Source organism: Gobius niger (genome assembly GCF_951799975.1).
Source record: "Gobius niger genome assembly, chromosome: 1".
NCBI lineage: Eukaryota > Metazoa > Chordata > Actinopteri > Gobiiformes > Gobiidae > Gobius > Gobius niger.
This window is the reverse complement of record NC_136852.1, coordinates 25,520,936-25,545,194: the sequence shown is the minus strand read 5'-3', so window position 1 is coordinate 25,545,194 and position 24,259 is coordinate 25,520,936. Positions and strand designations below refer to the sequence as shown.

The following is a 24,259-nucleotide window of genomic DNA, read 5'->3' as shown; positions in this document are numbered from 1 at the left end:
TATGAGTACATCCTCGTCGTCGTAGACCACTTCACCAGGTTTGCCCAGGCGTATCCGACCAAAAACAAATCTGGAAAGACTGCAGCTGACCGGATCTACGGAGAGTTCATCCCACGCTTCGGATACCCAGCACGACTTCATCACGATCAAGGTCGCGAATTTGAAAATGAGCTTTTCAAGACCTTGAGAGAGAAGTCAGGTACGGGACATTCGAGAACGTCGCCGTATCATCCTCAAGGTAATCCCGCTGAGAGGTTCAATAGGACACTTTTGCAGATGCTAAGAACGCTAGGGGAGAAAGAAAAAGAACACTGGAAAGATTACTTGCCGCACATAATTCATGCTTACAATTGTACGCGTCATGAGTCCACAGGGTATTCCCCCTACTTTTTACTGTTTGGACACCACCCGCGACTTCCTGTAGACATCTTATTTGGTTTAGTTGGGGAGAAACAGACAGTGTCACACAAAAGCTATGCAGACAAGTGGGCAAAAAGGATGACAGAAGCGTACAAGATAGCAAGTGAGAAAAGTAGGTTGTCCAGTGCAAGAGGCAAGTCCTACTATGACAGAAAGCTTAAGGGTGTAGTTTTGCAGCCCGGAGATAGGGTCCTCGTAAGAAACTTGAGTGAACGTGGGGGACCAGGGAAGCTACGTTCTTACTGGGAAAAAAACATCTATCTGGTTAAAGAGCAAGTAGGCGGTAATCCAGTTTATGCAGTTTACCCAGAGAACAGTGACGGGAGTAAGACTAGGGTTTTACACCGTAATCTCTTACTACTGGTTAATGATCTCCCAGTTGAAGCTCCACCTCCCAGACCTGAGCAAGCACCCAAGAGACTGAGAAGGGCTCGGTTAAGTGATCAAAACAGACAGAAAAGTGACTCAAGTGACTCAGACTCTGATGAAAATACAGGAGGGTACTGGTTTAGGTTCCCCAGAGAGACTGGACAAGTGGGGAGGGACACTGACTATAGTCAACCTGACATACCCCAGACAAGCCAGGTCCCTGGGGATACAAGTGACCACTTCCTGTTGCCTGCTAGAGACAATGCAAGGGTTAATGTGCAGAGTCGACATAACCAGACTGACAGAGACAATCATCCTGTGCCACAGATGCCTCCTACTCCTGTGGTACAGGCATCGCCTACCCATTCTGAAGAAGAAAGTGAAAGGGGTGAAGTGCTCACTCCTCAAGGACTTGACCCGCCTCCTCAGATACCAGTAGTTGACCCAGGGACTGAGTTGAGAAGGTCAAACCGAGAAAGGAGACCTAGACAAATGTTAACCTATGAGTCACTAGGTGAACCTTCGCTACAGCCACTGGCTATGGTATCCACACTAGCCACACCATATATGCAATATCCGCCATGGGTACACACACCTTTCATCCCATATGGTCCAGGGTTTGCGCCTTATATGCCTTACCCTGTTATGCCATACAGTTACCCTACACATATGCCTTGTTGAATATTTCATTTTTTGGTAAAGTTTGTGAACTTTGGTATTTTTGAATGTCAGGAGCCATTTTTAATTGTCAGGGAGCGTGTGACACACTAATGTGTATACACATTATTATTTGTTTAGTTTTAGGACGCTGATTTTGTGTAATAACTTTGTTTTAGTTGTAGTTACACATCCACGCCAGAAGGTGGCGCATTACTTCGTGAGACGGTATTGAGAGGTCATAGGCCCTCCTTCGTCAAAATGGCAGAAGCGAGGCATTGAGAAACTTCACTCGTCTCCTGTCTCATTAATTTTCCTGTTTTCCAGGTTAGTAACAGTATAAACCACATCGAATGGGTCGGAAAGTAATTATAAGGAAAATAGCTAAATGTAACTTTATAAATCAGTCGGTAAACACTGCATTTTTGTTAAGTTTTGCGTATGTGAAAAGACGTGAAAAAGCTAAGTCAAGGCGATGCCGCCGGCGCCATTTTGTGTGCGTACATTTTATTTTATTTTATTTTAAAGCTCTCTATTTGGATCAAATAAGCTCCTGTTGGTATCCTGACAATGTGTAATGTGTTGTAATGCCGTTGGCAGATAGATGTTAGTTGAAAAAGCATATTGAAAGTTCGAAGTTAAAGCTAAGCCTGCCGGCATACATGCCTACCATGTAATTCATGAGCCGTGCTAGACGGAGTTCAGCTAGAAGATAGCAAAGCTAACAATATGTTAAAAAGCAGTCCAGCTGCGAATATTAAAACTATTTTGGTTAAAAAAAAGGAATAGATAAGACAGATAAATAGCTAAAAGGTAAAAACAGTAATTCATATATTGTGAACAGTAAAAAGGTAAAAATGTCATTGTGTTGAAAGTAATTTAAAAGTACTGTACATGAAAGACAGTTTTATTGCATATTTTTTGTGCATACAGTTGTTGTGAAACAGTTTATTATACATGTGAATGTATTAATAAAAAATGGCAGAAGCGAGGCATTGAGAAACTTCACTCGTCTCCTGTCTCATTAATTTTCCTGTTTTCCAGGAACAAATATAATCTGCTCAACAGGCCCAAAACCTGGGTCTGTTACACTTGCAAACACTTATCCATATCTAGGATGCTTCAACTCGCACCAGTGGCTTCGTCAACAACTAACAGTCTTTTTAACAGCAGGCTGTATCTATCAAGTACAGAGTTTAGGTACGATTTTTGGTAGTTGATTAATCTAAAGATTATTTTTAGATTAAAGCAGTACTAAGTAACTCTTGCCCCTAGAGGCCACAAGCGCAACTGCAGGTGTCGTAGCATGTTGCAATTTTTTAACTTATTAATTGTCCATGACAGTAAATACTACGCTGACAGAAAAGGCGAAGGGACAGAGGGATATTGTACATACAATTACTACACAATGGAGTTTTTTTTTTTCACTCAAACTTGGCAGTAAATACTGTTAAAAGTGGCACTAGTCCACAGTTAGCTTTGTCCGTTAGCCTGTTGGCTTCTTCTTTGTGATTCTATTAGTGTGTATTGGTGCTCCGGTCCGGTGGCAGTCAAGTTGAAATTGCGGTTTTCTGGCCAGAGACACCGGGGGGGATGAAAGACCCCCCAATCATCCCATTAACACTTCTATTACCCCCACAGGGACTACGGAAAGGATTTATTAAAGTATACAAGTTACGTAGTACTGCTTTAATCGCTTGGCTGTGAAAGGTGTATGAAAACTGTATTCTTTCAAACCTTTTACCACATAGAGTGAAACGCACCTTACGGACATGTTGATGGTGTAAACAGACACACAGAAAGGCGCCGTCCAGGATGGGAATCGAACCCAGGATCTTCTTGCTGTGAAGCCCGAGCGCTAACCACTGCCCCGCCCCCAATGTTTGTATGTTTGCAGGAGTGCTTATTCTGCTTTTTGATTTGATTTGATTTATGGAAATTACAATGTGTACCATTTAAAAATACCTAAATGTTCATATAATTTTTACTCTATTTGAGTCCGTGTTTACCAGAAAACGATATATCAATTACTAAAAAAGTTGTCAACTATTTCAATAACCGATGAGTTGTTTCAGTTGCTTCTGTAAGTACGCACATTTACAAGTTGACCTCTTACCCCCCGCCTTAACCCAGACTAGAGAGCAACAGTGTAACAGAGCAACAGCGTCATTTGAAAGTATCCTGATTCTAACTTTTTTGTCGCGTTGTCGTCTTTTTACCGCTGTGTTTTTTGTAAACCCCCCTCACTAGATCAGTATGAATACAGTCTGCTTCCCAAACATCGTTAGTTGCTGACAAAGCCTGTGGGCGTGAAGTGGAAATTCCAGTACAAATGACGGCAAGAGAACATTAACCCAGCTTAGTCTTTTTCTTTCTTCTTTTTTTTTTTTGGCTTATTAATTATACACTTTTCATAATCATTTGGCGCCAGAATTGTAATCGCTTTCACAATTCAATAACTGCACCTCTCGTCAGTGCTTACATGATTCCATTGCTCCGCGTAAGTTGGTACAGCCCTCTATAATTTAAATCCACACGGACCCGATGATCCATTATATTTAACAGAGAAATAATTAGGCCAGCTGCGTCTGCCAAATACATTTTTAAAGTCTCTCTCCGCCCCGCCGCTCTGGATACATCGCGCTGTACATTATTATCAAAGCTCCGTCGTGTCGCACTTCATATTTTCGTCTCCCCGGCAATAACAGTGGAGGTGTTAAAATGGCCTTTAGCTGAGTTTATTGCTTTCCCTGTCTGCAGCTGCATGCGCACACGGGGCTGGACCCTGCTTTGGCTCGGACCCGACCGCGACCGTGTAGCACCACCACCGACTCTCAGCTGCAGCTCAGACCCCGGAAATGAGCGCATAAATCCAGCAGGTTGAAATTAATTCCGCCTTCACCCTCTCTCCCCGTCGAAATCGAGCGACACAATACTCCACCGTGGGCCCTTTTTGTCATGTTAAATCACGTCCGGCACTATTCATTTCCATGCCCGGCACTGCGCTGAGACCAAGATGACCGCTGCCGACTTTGTGTTTTCCTATTTATTTATTTTTTGTGTGTGTGCGTGTGTCCGTAACTCACAGGGAAGAGACGTGAACTCCTGCCACCGTTCGCACAAAAAACATCAATTAGCTCGGCGTTTTCGGCCCCAAAGCTACCGCGAGCGCCGACACAAATCATTAAGAGTGAGTAATTGTGCCTCGCCGCTCATAATTAGACGGTAGTTGCTGGCACCACTCGGAGGAATGTGCGGAGCAGAAGCGGGAAAAGCGAAGGAGTCCGGGGCAAAAGAACATCAAAAGGGCCGTAATGCGAAAAGGTGGAAGTGGGCACGAGAGAGATCATGGACCAATGGACTGGGGAGGGGTTCATTTTGATAAGATACAGTGACAGTCCCGTCAAGCCTTAGGCAAACGTGATGTTGCTGGCATGCTACGCGAAATTGATCCTGTGGTACATTTTGAAAGATAAACTTAAAGGATCTGTATCATGCTATTTTAGCCATTCATAAGTAAAGTATAGGCATTTATGTGATATGTTGTACCTCTACCACTATGGAGTACTCCTTTATGTGAGAAATATCAGTATTTTCTGGGGGTATTTTTCCAACCTGGAAGACAAGACTCTTCGAATCAGTTATCCGAGTTGATGCTCATGTAGTGGAAATATTAATATCGCAGCCATAAGTGAAGTTATTTCCCAATGCAGTTATATGGCGTTGACATCTGCAACACAGCTTCATAAATGGCTAACACACATTTTGATTGGCTCACTGCTCTGCCTCTGGCCTCTCCATCGGGGGTTTTACTGTGGGACTCGCGCCGGTTAATCCACTTCGATTCTGGCCGCGGTTCACCAAGCATCCATCGGTAAAGTGACAAACATATGATATTTGAGAGTCGCTTAATCCCGGAGAGAAGTTCCGACTTGTGGCGAGTGGACTCTTCTTTAGGAAGGTTGAATAACATTATTGTTAGGTAAGAAAAAAGGCGTGTCCAGAGTAGGTTAGAAAGGAGTCCCTTCTTCACAACTTCGGGGCAGAAATAATTTACGTTCGGACGCTCAGAGGCTTGTTCAGGCCGTAAGGCATTACATTACAGACGTCGGGCTCTTCCTGTTTGACACTATGACGTAAAAAACATCAGAGTGTCACTGCTGAGAACTGGGGGTGTTTTGATAAGGAAATAGCATAACTACATGGTTAAAAGCTCCAAAAAGTCAACTTTGCACGATACAGGACCTTAAAGAGGAAACAGTAGTAAGACGGTCTACAGATTGGTTTCCGGGACAGTTTTCAAACTTGGATTGGTTCCACCAATCGACAAACACAAAGCCAGGTCCACCTGCCGAGCCTTGATATCTGGAGAATCCCAAAGCTATGGTTTCTGATGATAACTGTCAAGTCCCAAACGTTTTTTTTTTTTTTTTTTGGGTTTCACGCACTGTTAAAGCCTACTTTGCAACAGCAGTCGGTGCATCAGCTCGTCTTGACTCGTTGCCAGATACGCTTTCGTCGCCTCGCATACGGAGCTGTGAAATTGGCTGCCTCGGTAATTGGCGCCGTATTCGTCAGAACACGCGAGAAAACATCGCCTTTCCTCCCCCCCCCACCCCCTTTCCGAGGTCGCACCTGAACGCGTCGTGGTGTGAATTTCGAATCACGGTCGGTTTTATCACTCCCGTCGTCAGGGCAATCGCTTCCTGTTGGAGAACGCGAACACCGAGAATGAGCCTCCGACAAGACTGAGCCCGAACGCGCTTTTTTCATGCACATTCGATGGTTTGTTTGCAGAGAGGTTTTACCCCGTAGAACCTTCACATTTTGTTCTGAACAATTTTAGGGGAAAGATATGTAAGAATCCATGACAAAATCTTGACAAAAGCCCAAAGTTTAAGTCATACAACGCATCTCATTCTGAAGCAGTTCATGACTTTAACATTCTCAATTCACACAATACAGTATATCCCTCACTTATCTTCACCGATTCAGAAATAAGTATGTTTGGCATAAATCCGCTGCTATATCCAGGATGTATAATTATTATTTTTTTCCATCCCTCTGTGAATATAATGTTATTCTAAAAACAAGTTGTTTTCTCTGCGTCTGTTTCCAAACTCGCGCTCTCAGTGGTTCACACGTTCTGTTGGCAGGCGCTCATTATTTTCCACCACTTGCTCCGTGGAGCCTCTCCCACTGCTTTGGGTGTGAAGTGGCGAAAATCCCGCTTCTAATTGGTCCTTTATGGCAGGGCTCGCATTAAACACCGCGTTCAACCGTTTTCAGGACGGACTCGAGCGCGCTACGAGCTCTTCAAGTCGAGTGGCGCGATACAATGCCGTGTTATTCCAATTTCACAATAGTCGGGCACGCAAGCGGGCTAAATTATTTTCTATTGAGAGCCTTTTTCCTTATTTATTTGTTTAGTCAGATCTGAAGATGGGTCCCTGCACAGCTCCCGACGGATCGCTCTGAGGCACTGGGTGAAGGAAATGCAAAGGACAAAGTTCCCAACAGGAGCAAGAAAGTCTCCAACGGAAGAAACATTACGCACTTATCAACCGATGTATACTCTTACTATGAAAACGTATTCATATTTACAATGACACGGTACACAAACCTTAAAATCTCAACTTCTAAATAGAGAAAAATCGACTCCTAGATTCCCAGCGATCACCAATGCGAGGCCACTTCACCCAGTCTCAAAAGCTCCATGAACAACAGCTGTAATTAGATTAGCACTGTGTTTATCCCAGAGAGATTAAATCAAATGAAATGGCTGTGAAAGGAAACACATCTCTGGATTTGGAAGAACATAATTAGTTTTCTCTTTTTCCTCCCAAAACGAATTCCAGCTCAGATGAAAATGATTTACACGGATTATCTCATCAGATCCCCATAACTTTATTAGCAAAGATATTTGGAGCTATGGACGTCGTATGGATTATGAACGCTTATAGACTGGCACCGACGGCTAAGCTGCAGTGATTCATCTGGCACGGAGGACATTGGGGAAACGGTCTGTTGGATGAGGAGTGGGGACATAGAAAAGAAAAGGCACCGAAGGCGAAGGGCCTAAGCAGAAGGATTGACTTTTGTTGGAAATTGAGATCGATAGAATTCAAAAACATTTGCAGGTTTAGTCAAATCTTTGCACCTTCATGTACAGCAAAGAACTAAAGGCCTTTCGGTACAGTATGGTTGCACGGCGACAGTTATGAAATGTGCCTGTTTGCTGTCAAAGAAGTCAAAGTATGTCGTAACATGTGAGCGCGCTTCATGGCAATTATTGTCATAGGTTTCCGTGGCGTTGACATGCTCCGTTCACTCGTCTCTGCCGTACAGAGACTTGCTTTTGTTGTGCTGTTATGCGAGCCTGTTCCTTCATTTGAGCCATATTGAACGTCGTGTCAAATTACACCTCCTCAGCAGCTGTACCGCACCGTTAATGCTTCAAGAACAAGACAACCCGGTGTTATATATGTGGTTTAAATATAGCCGCACTTATAGCTACAGCAGAGGGAACATTCTAACACATTCGGTTCTGTCACTTTTCTTTGTTTCAAAGTGCAATGCCTGATGCTGTTCCATTACTGTCGATTCTTCTGAGTTGCTTTTGCTTTGCATTTTTAACTCCCCCTCCAGAACAAACCATAGCCATTGATTTCATGATGGTTTGGGAACGTGCAATTTCTACATTTGCACTTTCGAATGACATCGGAGTAGCACTATTTCAAGAAATCCAATATCCCTATGATCCTTCATTAGCTACGATGAATTTTCATGGCCATGGGTGTTCAGCTCAATCCAGCATGTTTTTTAAACATTGCTGTAAAATGATTGAAAATTAAATGAAAAGTGCACTTTCAATGGTCACAGTTATCAAATCGTACCAGCGGAAATTATTTCAGGGATACTGTTTTATTGAGTATCCTCTGCCAACCCCATATAATTGAGACATCTACAAAGGCTGCACTGTGAACTTAATGCTTATTGCTCAAACAACAGCATAAACACACAATGAATTGCAACCATATTTACAATTAGACTTTGCAAAATGGTTCAGCTCTATTGTTTTCTTCCATAGTACATCCAGAAGCTTGAGGCTGTCAGGAGCAGCCGGAATGATCGTAGCGGTAAGAATCCATACTTGACTAACTGCTTTTAAGTAAGTAAAAAGTAAAGATTGGCAATTAATTTGACACACTGCATCATGTTTTTCAAATCGAGAGAAAATACAGTCGTAATTCTATATGTAATTAACACAATCTGACACTAAACAACAGCAAAGAGTTATGAAAAAAGTAATTACATTTCGGTCAATGATGTGTTGGGACAAGCTCTTTACTCATTCTCACCGCTGACATTAGGGAGAGCTAAACAAATTAAGTAAAAACAAGCCAAGCGTCGCTCCATAAATAACGAAGGAGAGGAGCTGGGGGGGCTGCGTGCTGCAGAAGAGGACTCTGCAAAGTGAACCGCCACAGGATCATAAACAGGAGCGGCCATGAAGATGCACTGAACTCCATGTTAAGGGATAATCAGGGATGGGAACTGAGAATTGAGAGTTCTAGTGCGGAGTGACGAGTCATTGAGTGGTCAGAATCAGTCAAGAGTGGTCCAAGGGAAGAACATCGGCGCGCCAACAGTCCATAGATAAACAATCAAATTCCTCAAGTCCAAAAGTCCTTCGTGACATACACAATGCCGGTTTCCTGACGGCCTGCATAAACAGCGGTGTTTACTTGTCGGGTTTTGTTTGACAAGAGCCCATTTTGTAATCATTTGTCACCGGTTGCGTGTCAGACCTTTGCGAGGCCCGGGGCGCGACTGGTGAATGGTCCACATAGGATCGGATCGTAAAAGGTTGAAGCGGCAATTTCTCACAAAGCAAAGCAAATGCCACCATTGAAATTTAAATGCGAGTCTCTAAATGTCGCCTGTCAGACGGAGTGAGACCGAGGGGAGTCATGTCTCAAAGGAGCCGCTTGTCGTGTGTTTGCCGTGATGGACAAAGGAAGGTGTGACGGCTTTTAGACGAGCAATTTGATCCAAATGTGTGATTACAGAGATTGTTTGTGCAGGGTCTCAGTCGTGCTGGAGTTAGTCATCACGGAGGACGTATCGCCTCTATCCATAGCAACTAATGATCTTTAGTCAGAAGGTCCTTGGTTCCACCCACCTTTGTTCTTTAAAGTTCATCTCAACTCGCTGTAGAGTATCGGTATAGATAACTAGACTGTTAATGGGGTGGGTATTGGGTGTACTGAAAACAAGGTAAACCCCTCCTAAGTAGATTTGTATATTTACCCTGCTACCCAAAAGCTGACAAAACCTCCAGATCAGATGATAGCTTCAGAACTTTTGCCCACGATTAGTGATTACTCGTAACGTTGTAAGTTAAAATGGGAACAAAAAGGAAATCGCAAGACTGCTAAGACTTAGGTAGGATCATAAAAAGCCTTCTTTCTTCTCTTAACATTGTCAGCTGACTCTTTACTTGAAATCATCACTTGCAGAATTAATCGCAATCAGAAAAATCCCACTAGGATGAATATCTTTACTTGTGCCGTCAATATGCAAACTATTGATGTCATGTGATCCAAATGAGAGGTATAAAATGCTGGCTTCTTTCCTGTTGAGATGATCAAGTAGATGTGATATGAAAAATGGCAAGTCCGAGGCTTTCACTGATGCCATCAAACACCAAATTGAGTTGGCAAGATAACTGGGTCAGAGCGTCTCCAATATTGAAGCCGCTGTGATCCCGGAGTTGCCTTTAGGCATGGTTTAGTCCGGGTTGAGCCCAGCACTTACGGTGGGTGTGTCTGTAGCTGTCATAAAGCGGTCCGAGGAATGAACGCTGCTGACCCGGCGACACCTCTAAGAGTCTAAGCTATCATGTGTGGTCCAGTCCCACCAGACTGTCAGGAAACAACGCTGGCTCTGTTCGAAAAACTGTCAAGATAAATGGTCCATCACTTTTTGCACGTAACATTTTCGACAAGTGTTGGCCGGCTGAGCAACGCTTGAACCTTTCCTCGATTCAAGTTACTAACTATCCTTGAAAATGTCATCTGTGTCTGACCATCTAGCTTTTTGACTTACTGTATACCGTCTGTGTGTCTAAAACAGCAAACCGTCGCCTCATAGGGCGAAAATAATAAGCTGCCTCTACATCAAAGCCGCTCGGGACGTAAATGTACCAATCAGGGGAATCAAAGGACACCAATGAACCCGCCCCATTTCAAATAAACAGCTATGATTGGAAGGAAGGATTGATCTTACCGGAAGATGGCTTGAAAGGGAGCATGACCCTCTTCACGTCAGTAGGAAAATCTAAGTGGGCAATGTTTCTATTCATCTGTACTTTACTTTAATGTTCAAATGTTCAAGATAATGTCGTTTTCATTAGGTTTCAGATCATATCTGGTCAATGGTCTTGAAAATGGTGTGCAAAACAGACGTGGGAATAGTGATATGAATTGAAACAACTGTTTAAAGGGAAGAAACATTCCTAAGGTGTTGTTTCCTTTCAGTAAAATGCCTGCCCACACTCCGGGATACATCACATACAGATTTCCATGCCTTCACCACATTTTCCAGGATGATTCGTCAGTGCACTAATCATCCTGGACACAAGAGGAAGATTCTTGGATCTGGCTTGTTGTACAACGTCTTGAAACATGGGTATTTTCTAGACACATTATTTCAAATCACTACAAATAGTACAAAAAACACCAAAGTGTCTAAAGTAGTAGTAGTGAATACAGCACAATAAAGGACCGTTTTACGTGAATTGTTTGAACCAAACTGTAATCTGCAATCTTACAAAGATAGAACCGAACCAACAGGAGTACCAGGGTAACGCAGAAACCTGGCAACACAGGTGGCCACCTTTAGGACTTGTGCCTCTAAGAGATTAGTTTTCAAATGTAAATCTAAAGATTCGGCTCCCAATCTGAGAGCCACACATCCCGTCACTGCTCGGGAACCACACACTCGCAGACACACACACACACACACATCCTGTTGAAGACGTGTGGGAAGCATCTGGGAAAGCCATAGCATGAACCCCGGCCGCTCGGTGAGACAATTCAAGTCTGCGTATCAGTTTTCCGTCACTAAATCATGTCGGCTCTTTCTGAACCATTGGATGAGATCATTGTTTTAATAATGTTGCCAGCGTCTGTTACAGCAGCGGCGGCGGCCCACTTACTCCAAGACAGATCGTCAAGATGGCAGATCAGAGAGAGGCTGCAAAACATGGAAGTGCAAAACAGGCAACACAATCTCAGGGAAAGTTCAGCACCGTTTGACAATCGCTCACGTTGCCAGATGCTAAATAACAAAGTCGGGGAAACACAAAGGCTTTGGATGTTTGTTAAGCATTACGTTGAAGATTTACATGTTTGATAGACTTGTTGATGGCAAAACTGGATTCTGATTGCGTTACACATCACAACATTGAAACAGTTGATGATTTTAAGAATACATTTGAAATCAGAAAGGCCGTGTTGGTTTGTTAGTCAACGGCAAGCTAAACAATCGATGGCGCTGTCCAAATGGAGTTTGGAGCGCAGGACGGCTCCGATGTTGGTTGGCTTTGAAAATGGACTCTTTTTGGATACCATCTATAGTGTCATGAAAAAACAAAACAGACAAAAGTAAGTATTATTATCCAAACCAGTGTGAATGAAGCAAAACAAGCACAAGCAAGCAATGTTGTAGTCCTAGCACTGTTTTATCCTAGTTTGTTCAAAGTTGACGTACTTATCATCCTACCACTGCATCTGTTGGGGCGGCTGCCTTCCCATTAGATCTCAAACTAATCATCTGAACAAAATTAAAAAAAACTATCTTGACTATGAAGTTTTTTCACATAATCAATCCTCCTCTTCATAAATCACCCAGCAAATTTTTTGATTTTGGCCCAAGCATTAATTTATGAACTTACTGAACTTTTTTTTTAACTTGGCGACTCTGTAACTATCTCCAGGTGTCTTGTGCCCGCTTGTACCCATACATTATTAATTCACTTTATTAGTCTTCCAGATGCCGCCCACTCTCCTCTCCCTCTCTGTCCCCTCCCCTCTCTTTTCCCCTCTGCCGACGTATGCCGCAGTGACAGTGAAACAGTGAATGTGGCCTGTCAAACTCGTGGGAAGAGGCACAAAACACGCTGTACTCTGACGAAAATGACAAAGACAGACAATACTGGGGGCATCGATGTGGCTGCGGAACAAAGGCTCTGTTCCTCCACAACACGCAGCAATAACTGTTCCACTCTCGCACAAGAGAGGACATAATGGATTCGCAAAGTCCCGCCACGGCGAAGACAAGGAACTCGTTAGAAATGCGTAAATGCATAATCGTTAATTGTCGGCGTTCCACAGTTCTGTGCTTTCCATTTTGAACTACTTTAACACCTGTATACCTGATAAAACAGTGCCCTCATTTTACGCTAATGAGTGCCTTAAAATTGCAAGCCACCTGCAGTTTTTGGACAGACACATGCTGAAACCGGAAGGTCATTGGCCCAGTTACACCAGATTTTACTCTGACTTGCGTTTGCCCTGTACTGAGACTTGCAGGCTTTACTTTTGAGAGTGAAATGATGATGATTGGCAGGTTGCTCACTGTTTTAATAAAGTGCAAAATGGCCCAGGACAAAACCGTGCTGCTTGAGTCGGGTTTAAAGAATGAGAGGAAGATCATTAAGATTCCTGAGAGTTCATTGGTCAAGCAACTGGATTGGACAGCTCACTCTGAAACAGGTTTGACAAATGTCTTAAAAGTTGGAAGCAGTGTCGTCGCATTGTATACAGTCTGTAAGATTATCCACTGTGTCGATGACCCAGTTTTGAAATATTTCTATTGGCTTTTTATACCATATATTTATCTACAATCTATTAGGGGTGGGTGACAAAAAAAATCAGAGGGTCATGAGTTGAGTTTTTTATCTTTATATCGTATTTGAGTGTGTGGGGAAAATGTCTGGATTGAGCGGTGTTAAACATTCCGATCAACAGTTTTGTGTTTCTTTAACTGTATATTGCCGTTGTAGAGATTTTTGGAAGTATTTTAACATTCATGTCTGTTGTCCGAGTGTGCTTTTGTCAACATCAAACTGTGCAACCCACTTGCAGCAGGGGCCAAAGCGCTAATATTAATCCATAATGAGCAGCGACGGGAGCACTTCTCATTAACCTCCAGTCAGCTCCATTTAACTCCGAGAATCCCAGGCCACAAGTCGTCAAGAAAGCGCTTTGAAAAACATCCCAATCAAGATGACACAATCCATCCACCAACTTCGCAAAACACCAGCACCACCAGCGCAAACCCCCATCTTTTTGCAAACCGGTCCAAGCCGGGTCTATACGGTCCACTGGGGGGGCTACAGATAGCGAGAGGGGAGAGCACAGAGGCGCAAGAGGTGGGGGGGAAGAGTGCTGGCATTTGGCATGAACAGCCGCTCACAAAGCCCCTGGGACCGGCACATGAAGGGGTAGACACAGAGAGAGAGAGATGGGGAGGTGTGGGGGGATGGGACAGAGATGGCATTTCCAGAAGCAAACTGTGGAGCTATACAAGAACAAAACCCAGTCAACCCCCTCCCCTCTATCCCGACAAGAGAACCCCCCCCAAAAAACACCCAAAAAGAAAGTCCAGGACCTGCTCCGAGCCACGGAGAGGTCAGGGGGGACTGCAGAGGGGGGGGAGATCTGAGGAGCTGCTGGATCGGTGAAGGGTGAAGGGCAGAGGAGGAGATTGAGCAGATAGACTGTTGGACTGGTGTGATCTAGTGCAGTGTGTCTTGATTTAAATGTTGAAGGCAACGGCCAAAGAAAAGGTGGAATGGTACTTCGGTAGTCTTGGTTTGGAAGTGGAAATAATCGAGAAACTACAGCAACAAGCACTTCTGCTGGGAGAACAAACTTGAGTGTTGGAAGGCGCGAACCAAAGTTGCAACAGCTCACTGGAACACCTGCCTTAGTCTATCATTCTGTACGTTTCAAACAGGTGCCCTTCCTTACATGATTCTTTTGGTATAACCAGACCAAAACAAACTGTGAAACTCTTTGCCTCCTACAACAATAAGATCTGTGGAACTAGCCATTTCCTCAAAGCCCGCCTTTGCAATACAGTTTTCCAAGACAATTGTTATTTCCATTCTATCAATCAACCACAACAAACAAGATTACAAGTTACACAAGCAACACAACGACCACATTAAATAAAAAAAGAAAGGCATTCATCTTGCTGTCTACTACAACTGTCTCCCTGCCCAGAAAGTATCACTCAGCCCAAAATAACATTTGGTCAGAGGCAGTGGCACTTTTGAGAGCTCAATTTCCCGTATCTTGTCCAGCTCTTTACAATCAAGACAATGGCAGCAGTAGCTTGTGGTTTTAGCTCCGCAGTCCGGAAAACCGCGGGAATCTCGGACCACTCCAAGCACCCTGGAAGAGTGCAGTGGGAACGGTCCGATGATTCAAGTGGCCACTCACGCTGCGATTTGGAGCGCTGGTCCAAGCCGCAGACAGCAGAGTTTAATAGCGAAAGTCTTCCCACAGATGTCAGAACCACTGGGGTGAGAGTGGTGGAATGGAGGGGTTTGACATGGGGAGATAGATCGGTAGCTAACGCACGAGCGGTTTGGAGACGTCCCGCAGAGCCATACATCAATGGATAATATAGAAATATTAGGGAACATAGTTTTTCAATTTCGATAAAGACAGCAATACGGAGGAAGACATCTCAGTTAATTCAGTGGCAAAGTCGATTGGAGTAATAGGACTGCACATTGATACAGCACACAGTATATGTGGCAGTGGCAGAGTGGATAGGGCGTTGCATGTTCCCCCTTTGTTGCTATGGACACAATGCATTAAACTATGGATCGCAGGTAAATCTTGGAATGAAAGTTTGTCTATCTGTATCGGTCAAAAGTTTGGAAACAGTTTTTATTTATTGGCTTTTCTTTTTTTCAACACTCTTTGCATTGTATGGTTCTCATCAAAGACATTAAACTATGATGATGGGATTATGTAGGAACCAATGGATGCAAGACATTTCAGATAGAACAATGCTGAAAGATGGCTGTGAATGTAAGCTCTAAGCTGGTCAAGTGGTTCAGTTTATGTAAAAACCTTTTTAACATGGGGCTACTCATCGCTGTAAATCAAGTGCTAACATGTGATTTCTAGAATGTCAAGTGTATTCAAAAGGCAGCGTACGTATATGACAACCCCAGATAATAATACAGTCATAACCTAGGCTTTTTTCTTCGTAAGACAACAAGTCAAACACGACAACACAAATGCCTGCTTATTCTAATCAGCCAATGACAAATTACAATAACACCAGCATGGCTGATTACAGGGCTGTCACTCTCTCACCTCTCCTCAACTCTGTTGCATGATCCATTGGCCATTATTCTTAGATGGAGGCTCAAACTAATGCGAGTGAGTGTCCGTGGTCTTTTATATTGAAACTGAAAGAGCGCTTGATTCAGGGGAAAAAATGAGCCGCGTATAAGGTCATTGGTGAAAATGTGGCCTCTTTAATGCAATGATAAGCACTGCTCGGCTGAACACTGTTTGATGCGAGTATCTCTTCAGAGGCAAGTGTGAATTGATGCTCATTTTCTGCTTTTTACCATTCAAATGTACTGGAGAGATTAGATCGGGACGGTGCCGGGGAGCCATGCTAAATCACTGTGCAATATTGTGTTAAGAAAATACCCGGCCTTTCATACATTTATCGTGCCCTGTTATGTGAGCTGTACAGTGGTTTGTGGCAGGAATAGAGATTCACTTGAAAAGGCTGGTGAAGCGTGGCAGAGTGGTTAGTGTTCCTGGCACGATATGAGTATTTTCTGTAGGTTTTCTTTACTGCTTCTTTACTGTGTATTAGGGCTGTGCAAATAATCGAAATTTAACCAAAATCACTCATCTCAACTGAGTCTTGATCAGGTGTGCGATATTTGTCAGTGCAGTTTTTCTGGTTATATTTAGTTGGACAGACAATGCGATTTCTGATTGGTCAACCCCTCAGCGCAGAGGTACACCTTCGTCGCAGCCAATCATCGCCCTCGGTCTCGTGTTTAAAGCCTCCAGCGGCATAGCTCATCCGCTTCCCAGATGTGCTGTGACCCACCTCCACCCCTTCCCTTCCTCTTCTATCCACGGCTTCACCCTACTACATCCTTCACCGTTCTCCCATACCATTGTCCAGGCTCCGGGGGAAGGCATCCTTGACGCCAACCTACCCATTCATACTAACTTTAAGCCATACATCGATGTCTACTGCCTGCCGGGATCTGATCGGCAAAAATAAATATGTCAATACATTTTTCTAGTCGCTGCTTTTGTCTCTGTTGAATTGTATTGTATTGTATTTCTGAAATTAGGTAATGTTTAATTTTGACTCAGGAAGGCTACGAAACAGTAATGTGCGAGAAAATAGAGCTAGCAACTCTACCAAAGTACAAATAAAAGTGTTTTTCCCCATTCTTGAAAGCATTAGAGAAAAAAAAAAGTCTACTTTTACAGCCTCCCTGCTCGCTGCTGCAGAGATCAGACACATCCATGTTCTGAGAGGACAGCCTCAGGTCTGTCACTGGGGCAGACGCTTCTTTGGTTTGAGAGTGATGCAACCAGGAGTCAGCCGCAAACTGCAACCAGAGAATTACTGCAGCTCCAACAGGGCTCCTACTGTCACGGTCTACACACACTTATACCTGTGCGGGAGACATGGAGGTTTATTACAGAGGGGTTTGGGGAAAAAATACCTCCTGTCCAAGTTCAACCCAAAAGTAGTAGATAATAATAATATATTTTAACTTCCCACATCACTTTTATATATGTTTTTTTTTTAATTTACTGCATCTATTTGCATTTGTTCATTTGTATTACCAGAGAGTCCACACCAGGGACGGGTGTTAGTTGCAAGTGTGTGCACTTCACTCTCAAACATGACTCGAGGCAGTTGCATTCTGTATGAGGAGTAGCGTCTGGAAAGACAAGCGCCAGCGGCAACTCATCATCAAGACATATTTTTCCTTGACAATCAACACTTAGAGCAGCAGGCTTTCAATCACATCACTTTTGCCTATTATGGACACCAATTACACAACAAAACATTCAAAAGAAAGCTACATATTTAGTTTGAATTTGCAACGATCTATGGCAATGGTCCTTCTTTTAATCACATTAGATCCCTGCACAAATATACGGCTGTGTCCGCAAGGTTCACCCCTCAATTACTACAAAGTGCGGGCGATAAAGTGCACTCATTCTGTTGGTGATTCAGACAACTGTGGCACACCACTTTCCCTTCACTGCAGATCACATGACTGGTAAAAAAGAGAAGTTTGTCTAATGCTGCCTTCAAGTACTCTGGCAAAGATGATCCTTTCCATTTGTGAAGTGGAAATTACGAGTGCTTGAGTGCCGTAGCTGTGAAGTAAAACAGTAAACAAATGTATATGTATCGATAAGTGGAAAAAGAGACGATGATAAAATTGAGTAGCTAAGTGCATACTAGTGTCGGCTTCAAAACAATTGATTGTTTATTCCGAGTTCAACATTATACACATGACGATGTTAAAATGCTTTCATATATACATAATACTGTACATAAACTCGAAAAGGAGTGGGAGGAAGTTAACTTAAATAGAGCACAATGATCCCAGCCAATCTCAGCAGCAGCAGGCAGTGAAGCACAAATCTCCCTCAAACAAGCGACAGGACACCACGTTCAGTCAGTGCGACCACAAATACAATTTGCCAAGTTCTTTCTTTGTAACATTATTCCCGTAATGCACATTGGCTTGTAGTATTCACCCAATTACAGGTACAATACTTGAATTTGCATCTTCCAACCAAGTGTGCCAATCATTTTAATGTTCCTTCAGTTTTCCTTCACATGGCAACGTATCAATTTAATGGTAGGACCAGCCACAACCATCACATGACCGGTCGCCACCCTGCCATCATCCACCGCTGCAATCAGCTAACAGACATGAAAAGGCATTACCAACGCCCTCTGTTGTGATGAAAGGTGAAAGGTTACCTCATCTCGGGAACTCGGGCATCAACATTATCTCCCAGTTTCCCAGTGGAAAATATGACATGATGTGGCATTCATGTGCAATTTTCTACTCGGTAAGTGGCATTTACCATAATTACGAAGCCGCATAAGAGCAAAATGGATTTCTGCGATAAAGACCAAGCAAGGATTCAGTACACGTATAGATAAATACTTCTCAGAAATGTAACACGTCTACGTAAACGAAGAAAGCAGACTGCATCATTACAACTCTTTGGCTAGCAAGCTTTTCGCTATCGATAGCTCTCACTGTAACAGCTCATAAACAGTGGTTTATTTATACTCACAAAGCAAAAACCCATAAAACTAGCATTTCTGCCAAGCTCCATTCAGTCCTGTTGTGTTCGGTTCAAAAACCTGTCACTGTCAAACGCTCTTCTCGGACTCACGCGATGCGCCGTGATTTATATCGACCCGTTAAAGTGAGCATCGACGCTCACTGCTTTTCAAGGTGCATTTGCAGAAATTGTGAGTGCTGGTCATTCAGACACTATAACCACCGTACAACAAGGAATAATCGGAACATTCTGACACAGTGAGTGATATAGTGTGGGTTTTTTTTGTCCACCATCACACTGCTAAATCATCATCAGCCACTTTTTAGTGCATGAGCATTTATTTGGGGCATCATATTGGTGACAGACACATTCCCCCCTACATCTTCCCCACACAACGCGCAGCTTAGACGCGACTAAAGCGGGAGGATTCATCACCCGAGCCAAACGATGTGTCCGTGTGGCAGTCATAATGAGAGTGTCAGGCCCCGGCGTGTCCGGCCCTCCTCTCCTCTGCGCGAGTGTGTAACCTCAGCACTGGTTTTGTCCTGAGGCTGGCAGAGAGGAGAGGAGAGAAGACAGAAAAGGAGGGAGAGGGGGGGGGCGAGGGGGTGTTGCAGTATAGGTGTAAGCTGAGGAGGTGTGCAGTGAACATTGAGCAGTGAGAGACAGCTGTGTGGCGCTGGACTCCTGCCTGCCGCTGAAACCCGAAGACACACACACAACACAAGAAATACGGCTACACCTCTCACACCAACAGCTCTGTGATGGAGTGCAGTCAGTGAAAAAGCAGGCGCGGGACACGGCGGGTCGGTCTGTACTGTTGCTCTTATGGAGCCGTGGAGCGGGGGATGCACGGATGACGGTGGGAAGGCTTTCCTCTCGAATACACCAGCCACCAGTCGCATGCAAGGCTACATAATCATTGCTAGACTAGTAACCTGTGAGTTGGCTTTTACTCGCATATTTTCAGACACAGCAAGGTCTTAGCTTTCAAATGAAGCCTTCAGCGCAAATTCAACCTGGAAGACGTACCTGTGGCCTTCATTCATCACCTCAACAACGGCAGCCTTCTCTAATCACCCAATCACGGCCCCAGCGCAAACCGCACCTTCACGTCAGCCAATCATCGCAGGCGCTTATTCCGCTTCAGCCATCCATCGCCCAGGATCCCCTGCTTAAGCTTTCCCAGCTGTGATGCGACCCTCCTCCGCCCGTCCTCCACATGGCCTCTCCTCAGGCTCTGCTCATCGCATCAACCGGCCGTGCGGGGCTCGTCCTACCACCAACAGTGTCCAGGCTCCGGGGGAAGATTCTGGCCATAATCTATCAACGCCATGCATTCCATATCACTACTGCAATCTTCCACCGGGGTCTGAGCCCCAATCATGATTTGCGTTCAATAAAACTTTCTAATGCAGTCTGTCTCAGTGAGTCTCTTCAGGTTGAAATGAGGCGCTGCACTGTAAACAAAAACGGGACGAAACATAATGAGAAGGTGGCAAAAAAAAACAATTCATATGCAACAGAAACCTGGTCAAAGATATTCGACAAAAGAAGCAGCAATAACACAATAAACAAGGTGACAACGTGATAAAAAGTTTAGATCAGTTTTGTGCGTCCTAGCTTTCAAATGAGCTTTTAGATTTGGGTAATGCCGAACTGGAGAAAATGCAGTGCACTTGGCGGTTAAGAGGCTAAAAGTCATGTACAAATATTTAACTCATTTATGCTCATTTGTTCTGTATACAGATGCTGAGATCTCCTCAGTCAGCCTATTTAAGATGTGGTCAAATTGTACTTAGAAAAGGTCATTTGTGCAATAAAAGTAATCAGTGAATACTAAAAGAAGAATTAGTTGCAGCCTAAGTCACATTTTCCACTGTTATAGATGCTATTTTAAAGAGTTTTGGCCATTGAAAAGAACTAACAATGAGCTGTTTATTGCCTTCTTGTGTTCCCACTATAAACTCATGGATGGTATAATGAGGAGTTGAAACAGATCATTTTTATTAGAGGATTTACCAAACCACACCGCTTTTACTGGCAGGATAGAATAGTGGCCCGTCGCCCTCTCAGATAACAGCATGGGCCTATATCATGTAGAGATGTCATTTGAAACCCCATCAATAAGCTCCAGTCAGTCGGTTAGTCTGTCCCTGTGGTCAGCTCCCCTCATGGTGGTCGGCTGCTGGTTTTAGTCCAGGAGGTCACGGGTGCAATCCCTCAGTGTGGGGTCACTCCACAGCCATAAATAATGCTTAGACCAAACATACATTGCAAAAGAAAACAAAAAACAGGCAAGTATTTGAGGGAGACAGATAAAATGAGCTATACCTGACTGTGCTATAGCTCTGGCTTGTGCGTTAAAAGCTCTATAAGATAACATGAAATAGTGTAACTAAAAAGAGCATCAATGTGCACTGCTGCAAGACAATCAAACAACCAGAAGTCTGTATCCACTCCACCCATAAAAGCTAACATGTTCTCTTTAAAAGCTACCATCATAAATCCTCAAGGCTTTTCCTCCAAAATATCTCTGATGGGACTCTCTCTCCAAAAACATCTGACACGATTCGCGCCTCTGAATTCAGTCTCAAATAATCCTGTCCCTCCTTGTTGCTCCCAAAGAGAACCTCAAAAAAGTCCAGGCATACAAAAAAACTTCAGCATTGGAGAGTGGTCCTCAAACTTTTCACACCAAGCACCACCTCATGAGATATTTTATTTGACCTTCCAAGCACCACGGGGTCCAGACCCGAGACCAAACAGGACTAAACTGGGTCCAAACTTGACGTGTATTGGGCGCAAACAATGTCTAAAATGACTCAAATTAATGACTATTTTCTCAAAGAGTTCTGTTTATTCCATCACTGAGGCTGATTATTTAAAGACAGACAGTCATAGCGAAGGCCAGCGACCCTCTGAAAATGGCGGCGAAACCCACTTTTGGGCCCCAACCTGCGGATAGAGAACATGAAATGGCTCAACATCTTCTAAAAATGATATGAAATCTCAGTATTCTCTGCTCGGCTACTTCCAGATTTTCCTCCCTCCCGGTCTAGCTCAAATAGTGCGGCCTGTCTTTCAAAAAGACCCTTCAAAACAACAACAAATAAAACATTGACATCATCGAGAAAACATCAAAATGGCTTGACATCTTCTGAAATGTTGAGGACAGACACATTTTTTCCACACAATTCCAATAACAAACCAGATGAAACCAGCTCGTACACCCTGGGACACTTCCTTCTTTAACAGCCGTAAATCTATTAGCACAAAGCCATTAGACGAAGCAATGTGGAATATCCCAAAAAAAAAATGAAATTACAAGTGGCTCAATCCATCAATCCATTTTTCAACGCATTATGCAAAAAACCACTGTAATGAAAAGCCTCCTCGCAGGACAGTAATGTAATATATGAAGCGAGGCTATCCATCTCTCCACTACCCAATCACGTCCCCCCCACTCCCCCCTCTTCCGATCCGGACGCCTCTCCTGCATCCCGATCGCCTTTTCGCAGACACCTCCCTTTACGATGACAGCGGCTACACCCTCACCTTCAAGACGCAACCCCCGTGCGTCTTCAAAAAAAAAAAAAAAAAAAAAAAAAAAATCTTTCCCAACGGGACACTTGCTCCCGCGCACCCAATTACGCTCGCCTTCGCTTTCCGTGCCAGTGTAGCGCATGTGACAGCCTCCAGACTCCAGCGTGTTGGTGTGTGGTGGTGGTGGTGCACGGGGAGGGGGGGGGGGGTAATTAACATAAACTAGCAGGGTATAGGCCCGTGTCAGCGGCGTTTTCGAGCTCCAATGTGCGCAGGCTGCAAAAAAAAATGCATGCGTAAAATAGGGGTACAATGCGGAGTTGTGCAGGAGAGGGGGGAGAAAGCAGCGTCCCAAGTCCCGTTTGGAAACCAAGGAGAGCGCAATGACAAGTGGGAGCGGGGGTGCACGCAGAGATTGCACCAAGAGACCGGACCCTGAGATGTCCCGTGCAGCCGATAGACCCCCAAGCACGGCCATTCAATCGGCTTTCCTTTTGCTTTGCTTTTTTTTTTTTTTTACGCGCAACACGCACAATTTAAAACCAGACCCCCACATTGGCCATTCAAACAGGAGCGGTATACATTCCCCATGCACGTGAACAGCTGTGCCCCCGAAAAACCCCCGCATCGGTTCGCCTTTTCAAGCCCCGTTGCACCGCCGCACATCTTCAAAGTTTGAACTGGAAAAAACTCGACTCGCCGCGCGCGAACTCACCCGTCCACGAGGCTCCGATTCCCGGGGAGAAAGTGCGTGCTAGTCCGGTGTAACATCCACACAGCGCGGAGAAAGCAAAGCGCGGAGACTGAACGTGGCTCTCGGTGGCTGTGTGCAGGGCTCCTCAGCTCGCACACACTCTCTCCCTCGCTTTCTCTCCCCTCTCCTCGCCGCCGCCGCTGCTACTGCTGCCGGAGCGCGCTCACGACGGCGGGGAGCGTGCAGAAATGCGCGGGCACAGCGCAGCCTACAGGGCGCTGCGTAAAGACTTGGATGCGATTTGTTTCGTTTGGAGAGGAGACAGTTTGGCCATACGATATTGGGAACCAGTCGTTTGCGGCGGGTTATTAAAGTCACTGACGGTTCAAACTGCGCACAAGGGCTCACTTGTATTCGGTGAACATGTGCTGTCGGCCTATGGTCTTTATTTCAGAGAGAGATGCTCATTTGTGAGAACTTTCCCCCCCTCACCTTATTCCCTTATTGCTGTAACGTTCAGACACATATTGAGCTTACTGTTCAGTAACCAATATAAGCACAATGATGAGGGTGATGAAGCGCTTTTTGTTGTGGGCTTTCTGACTCAGTGGGACTGATGTTGAAGAGCCCAGTGCAATGTGAAAAGGCCTGCATGTGTAGGAGACCGAGCAGGTAAGTGAGGATACAAAATATCTTTAGAGAATCTCTCCATTTAATGAAAAGCCAGGTTTGCTAAAGCGAGAACACTAAAACCTGTGCCCTGTCTGGAAAGTCCCTTACCGTTTCATATAAGAAATGTCCTCATTTCTTCATACGGATATAACAACCAACAGTGTCAATGAGAAAAGCAAAACAATAACGATGAATAAAACAGAAACATTATAGAATGATAAAGCAAAGGAGTTCGAGGATTGTCCCAGGCAGTGCGCGGCATGCCACCACACAGCTTCAACAGTGGGCACCCCGTTGCATGAGGATCTGGGTCTCTGCTGGAAGCGGGTGCCCCGGCACATGTAGAGTCCGGGTCTGGCGCTGCGGAATATCAGCGACCCTCGGCTGCACATGGTCTGCTCCTCCAACAGAAAGGTCTAGTCCATCCCCACAAGCAGTCCACATGGTTCTCCACAACTCCATGCTAGCAGCTCCTGTACAGCCACACCATACTGAGGAGACAAAA

The 24,259-nt window shown here is 44.4% G+C and overlaps 1 protein-coding gene across 7 annotated transcripts in view; it reads right to left on the bottom strand.

The window, feature by feature from the left end:
- fat3a (FAT atypical cadherin 3a) overlaps window positions 1-23,279 on the bottom strand; it is a 187,583-nt gene extending 164,304 nt beyond the window's left edge. For all 7 annotated transcript variants that reach the window (XM_079558052.1, XM_079558054.1, XM_079558055.1 and 4 more), the window contains exon 1: window positions 23,104-23,279. The gene's annotated coding sequence lies outside the window, so the exon portion shown is untranslated. The remainder of the gene's footprint in view (window positions 1-23,103) is intronic.
- Between the last annotated feature and the right edge of the window lie 980 nt (window positions 23,280-24,259).